Below are 6,392 nucleotides of genomic sequence, written 5' to 3' on the forward strand. Positions count from 1 at the left end.
TCTAAGTGAGTCAAATCAGAACTATTTTTTACTTTTTACAAACAAGTATTGATTTTAAACCAGAATTATGATTTTAGATTCAGAACTCTTATATTAAACAACACCATATGTGTCTTATAGCGACGTGACATTTCATCATTTTGCATGAATTGAACTTTTTGTTAAAGCTTTTCTGAGCTTAGAAATTGTTCGGATTCGGTGGCTGGCTTCATCGCAATCAATAAAATCAATATGAGAAAAAACCAAAATAAATTTCAAAGGAAATAACATGTTTTTGGGAATAAAAAATTATGATTTTTACTAATGTTTATTCTTTTTTGAGAACCGGTATTCTATGTTTATCAGCCGTCGAATCTGTGTTGAATTTGATAAAAGTCAAATCAGATAAAAAAGTAATACAGATCTGACGGCAAATAAGTAAAGAACACCGGTATTCTAAAAAAAACACCAGAAAAATTTCCTAAAAAATTAAAAGATCAATTACAAAAATACTCCTCGAAGCCCCAGCAGAGTTAGGATTTTAATTCATGGGGAATAAATTAAAATTGTGAAAAATGTTAATAAAATCAACTTTTAATATTTTTAGATGAATAATATATATGTATTGACTATTGAACATACTTAGTAAAGATTGTAGCAAGTAAATTAGATAAAAAAATTATTTAGTAGGGCACATAATACACATGAAAAAATAATAGTTGTGAGTGCCAGAAGAAAAAAAAAGTTCTTTAAGTATGTAAGGCACATTTGAATAAATGCACATTACTTCAACAAGGGCAAATTAAAGAAAGCGTGTTTGAGAAAATAGTAATTGAGAGCGTTTTTTGAAGAAAAAAAATTCTTACTTAGGGATAGATTTGAGAAAAAATATTTTAATGGGTCATTTTTTATATAGCTTAGATTATACTTAAAAATATTTTAGAAGAGACCAATTAGAAAGAAAATTATTTTCATAAGAATAAATTAGAGAAAAAATTTCAATTAGTTATATTTAAAGTATAAAATTTAATAGGAAAAGATCAAACAACAATAGAAAAAAAAAATTTTGAAACTAGATTCTGTAGGCATATATTAAAATTTTTATTGGTAAGGGGGCTGAAAAAATTTTGAGAAAACATATCCTAAAAATCAAATATAAAAAATTCATGGGGCATATGCACCTTTTGAGCCTCATCTTCTTCTGCCACTATCTCAAAATATGATGTGTATAACACTTTGCTCATTGATTTTTAAAATATAACATCCAATTTAATGACAAGTCATAATTTTTATTTTTATCAAGCGCTAATCACTATGATCGCTGCAAAAATATACACTTATTTTCTACTCGTAAGTGCACGAGGTCAACAAGTAATAAAGTAGTAAGTGAGTGTCGTGTCCCACGAGGATTGTGTTCCTAAAATTTAGCTAAGTACTTGTGTTCCTAAAATTTAGCTAAGTACTGCAACTAGAATAACCTAGTTTTATCTAGACAAGTCCAACATAAAAATGGGATCAACAAAATAAAAATAAAATGCTAAACTAATTAAATAAGCAAATAAAACAATGCAAGGAGTTTTTGGGATCGAATGGGGCTCTAATGATAAGGTAGCTAGGGTTCTTGATTTCACATTGCCTAGTTATTCTAATAATTTTTAATGCTATTGATTTCCCTCAAGCCAAACATTAATCATGAATTTCCTAAAATAATCCAACTCCCTCTCTCGAGTGCCGAGTCAAATATATACAAAATCACTTAATTAACATTCCTATTAATTAAGTTAATTGTGCATTCATTAAGCTCTAATTTATTTGTGATTACCTAGCTCATATTCATCTCCCGATTCCAATACTCACTAGGCTGTGTTCAACAAATCCCAACATGTGCAAGTGACTCTCTCAAGCCTAAATCCACATATCTAATTCTTCTAATCAATCTTTCAATTGATTAAAACATTAAGCAAAGAAGAGCACAAATGTTTGGGCATGAAAAACATCAAATAGCATCAAATATTCAAATCATAATCGTAGCAAGGTTACATCAAGTCCCCTAGCATAAAAATCTAGCAATCCATCAATGCAAACTCAAACATATTCAAACTTAAACAAATATGAAAATACATGATGAATCCACAAAAAAAAAAAAAAATACTAGGTTTAAGAACAAGAGGAGAAAAGAAAATACTAGTTTAAGAACAAGAGGAGAAAAGAGGAAGAAAAATAAAACTCCAGTGTAGTGCAGCTTCCAATCTCCAAGAGCTTCCTCCTCTGGTTCTCCTAAAAACTAGGGTTTTTTTCTTCTCTGTCTTGTCTGCTCTCCTTAAACCTTAACTCCTCTACTCCCCTCAGGGACCAGCCAAAATTCTCCAAAAATCCCTTGGGTTTTAGCTTTTAGGCCACCTCAGCACGCGAGAACATGCATGAGAATGCGCGGCCGCGTGCCTGAAATAGCGCGGGGCGCGCGCTGGTGTGAGTGGGGCGCGCGCAGGGGGCCAGGGCGCGGGCGCGCAGCTTTGGACGGCGCGAGCACGCGCCCCATTCTGACTTGGCTTCACTGATGTGGGCACGCGGGCGCGCACCATGAGAGCGCACCCGCGCCTCTGCATCGGGCTATTTTTGATGTTTTCTTGATTTTCATCTCCTTTTCTTCCAAGTGATCCAATTTTTCTTTGTTTACCTGAATCACTCACAACTATATTAAAACAACCTAAAAACTTGAAGATATTGCAAATTATCCAATTTCAGGACATTAAATAAGTGAGTCAAAACTCACTTATCAAACTGCAATAGATATTTGTCCTCTACCTTAAAATATTGCATAAAATTATTGCTCGAAGCCATTGATAATATCTTTCTCAATGTACAATAGTCAATTTTCATTCATGGAATGAATAATTCATTTATATATTAGAGAACAAAATTATATATATTTTTTGTTTAAACTAAAGCAAACAAAATAGAACTACAACAAAAAATAAAAGGAATAAAATGTTGTAAACAAACAAAATCATATCTACTTGATTATTTTATTATCGCAAATAAAAGGATTGTTTATATTTTTTTATCTAAAAATAATTATTTGTGTACACTTTTTATTCAAGGTTTTTAGCACATTTATACCTTAAATTTACCGTGGTTTAGCAAATTATTCCTCTCATTTTTAATTTTGATAATTAACTCTTTAAATTTACTTAGAGGTGAAAGTTCGAGCCGCCCAACCCGGTCGGGGCCTGAATGAAAATTTTAAGCTGGTCCGGCCCGATCCTAAATGGGAGAAAAATGGCTTAGTCTAGCTCTGAGCTCAAAAGGTTTACGGTCGACTTGAAATTTTATAAGGTATTTAAAAAAAAATCTTAAAAAGGAGAACGTTTGAGTGACCCGAATAAATTTTTAGGATCAATACCTTAGGCTGGCCTGGGCTAACAACAGCGGGTCTCTAGCTAACCCATTTAGCCTTACTCAAACTTACAACCTAAACTTGTTTATTGTTGCAATTAGCCATATTTGGGTAACAACTGATGGGAACTAACATGTGCCACTCACACGTAGGGTTTTAAAGAAACAAAAGCGGTATTTTATATGCCTAGATTAATCTCAGCCATTGATCTTTAAATCCTTAAATTGAAACCATTCATCCATTTTTTTTTATTTTTTAAAAAACCATCTCTCTCTCTTGCTTAAGCGGAATCCTTGCTCAATCTCTAGCATCCTTTCTTGCTTCATCTTCGACTACATCGCGGCCGTCTACGCCTTCTATGGTGACGATGACCTCTCCTCTTGCATTTTCGCCTTCACCTACGACAGTGACCTCAATCTCCATGAAGATGTCGTTGGCATTCTGCGGATTGAACGGAATGAGGAGTTCTAGTGGCGCTGCTGGAAATGCGACTGCTAGGTGTGGATTTTGCATCTCCGGCTTCGCGCTATGTGGATTTCGCATCTTTGGTGGCGGAGTGAGTGAGTTTTTAGGAGAAAGTGTATGATTATATTGCCTAGTTTCCTTGAAGAATATTGTTTGGGGAAATTAATATTTTGTTTCCTTTTGGTTTTCTATTTTCTTTCAGGTTTTTTGGATTACTAGTGCTAGTCGTGGAATTGGTGTGTGATATTTTTTATATGGATTAAACTTGTTATGGTCCGTTCTTTTCACTGATTCGAGTTTAGAATTTGAGTTTTGTTACAGTAAAAAGTTTTCAGAAACAGTCACATTTAACTTTTTTGTTACAGTAAAAAATTCACACAACATCACACCTCAACTCGAATTAAAAACTCGAATTAACGAACCGAACGGGCCCGACATTTGTTGTTTTATTCTAGGGATATTCAAGTGGTTGGTTTCCGTTTTCGTTATGTTTTCTGGAGCTTCAGAATATATATAAAAAAAAATATTCCACTTCAAATCATCATATAAAATAGAAAGAAAAATACATTGTTTGTGATGATACATGTCTATTATTTATATAATTTTAAATAATTAGGTATTATTACAACATTTTATTTTTTTATTATTAATTGAATGACAATTAATTATTTTGAGTGTAGTAAAATAAATAATATTTTTTTACCATCTTAAATGATATTTTTAATATTTTCATATTTTTTTTATAAATTGTCTCGTAAAGTTTTTGATAGGCTGGTCGGTTTCTTTTTTAGCTCTTTTTTTTATTTAAGAAATTGCCTTGTAAAGTTTCAGGTTAGTCGACTCACCTTTTTTTTTAGCTCGATTATATTTTGGGTATGTTTATTTCACAATTTAAGTTAAAAATTTGAATTATGTATATGAGAGAAAAACACTCTAATAAAAAAAGTTAAATTTAAATTTCTATAAGAGAAAACACTCTAGTAAAAAAATTTTGTTAGGATTTTTTTTAGTTGGCAATTTATTAATAATTGGTTGTAAAATTCAAAAACAGGTAAAACAGGTACTTTTAACAACTTGCGTTTATGGATGAAATCAAAAGTGATTTTGGCTGATTGATTGTTCCAAATTGGAATGATTTGCCGGTGGAAATCAGATTTTTGGCAAGGTAATTTTAGAGAATAATTGAGAGATTTGATTGCCTTGTGTTATCTTGGTAATTCTAGCAGATTTGAGATAGAATCTGTTTATGGAAAGAATATTTGATAGATTGAGTGCTTAAAAGTTGGAAGGAGTTGATTTATATGTTATCTTTCTCGTGATTTTATATTGTTTTAAAAGGCAAAGTTGGATTCGGATTAGAATTAAAAAGGAATAAGACCAACTTTGATATATACATGAGACATATATATGTGTGTGTGAATGTATGTGTATGCGAAGTGAGGTGTGTGCGTGGAGTGATTTGCCCGTGAGAGAGAATAATTTATTATCGTGTGCTTCCTAGATTTTCACGCATAATATTTTTGAGAAGTTCCCATTGTCATTTTTTAGGAGAAGTTGTTGTTTTCAGGAGAAGACATTTGCAGAGTTGAAGGGAGTTCAACCAATCATCGTTCTTTGGGAAAAGAATTTAAAGTTTTCGGGAGAAAGCACAATGCCAATCAAAGAAAGTGCGTCGCGTAGTTTGAAGATGAGTGGTACTCGCTAAACAAGACTACTGAGAAGATTCCTCATAGCAGCGTCATCATCCAAGAAGGAATCCTTGAGTGATTATGCCTGATTAGTGATTGGAAATCTTTGAGATTTAAGGAATGTTTGGTTGGAGGATTCAAACCATGATTTGAATCATGGTTCATGGTTCGTTACAGTATTTTCTCTCACAAAAAAATACACGTAAATAAAAAATGGTTCTAATCACATGATTTTAATCCATGAACCAAACATCTCCTTAGTGGTTTGTTTAATGTCTGAGTGTGACCTCGTAAATGTAGGTTGTTTAACCGAACTGCGATACCAACCTCTAGTGTTCTTTACATTATGTATTATTTTTTTGTTTGGTTAACTTACGTTTCAGCATTAAAAAGACGCAATTAATCATTAGTGTTTTAAAAAGTATTACAACACTCTCGAGAATACCTACATAAAAGACATATCTAACAAACTTAAATTGTGAAAAGAAAAGGACATTTATCATTTGAGTCGCCGTGCCTTTTGAAAAGAAAAATGATCATTTGAGTCGCTGTGTTGGACAATCCAAACTTACATCTCTAATTTTGAGGTGAATAGTTCGGCCTCGAAATAAAAAATGACTCCCTCAAAGAAAAAATAAACTCTTTAGGAAGAAAAAGAAAATAAAAAGAAGAAAAGAATCCTCAAAAAATAAAGAAGAAAAAAATAAAAAGGGCTTTTTTTTATTAGGGTTTTCTCAACAATAAGATTAATTTTTTACTGCTAAATTTAATTAAAATAGATTGATAAAAAAAATATGCAGATTATTTTTAATACATATTGAAGGCAGAAAAGTTCATTTTCTTATAGTCCAGAAACTCTCAAA

This window comes from Morus notabilis, unplaced genomic scaffold (assembly GCF_000414095.1).
Source record: "Morus notabilis unplaced genomic scaffold, ASM41409v2 Scaffold184, whole genome shotgun sequence".
In the NCBI taxonomy this organism is placed as follows: Eukaryota; Viridiplantae; Streptophyta; class Magnoliopsida; order Rosales; family Moraceae; genus Morus; species Morus notabilis.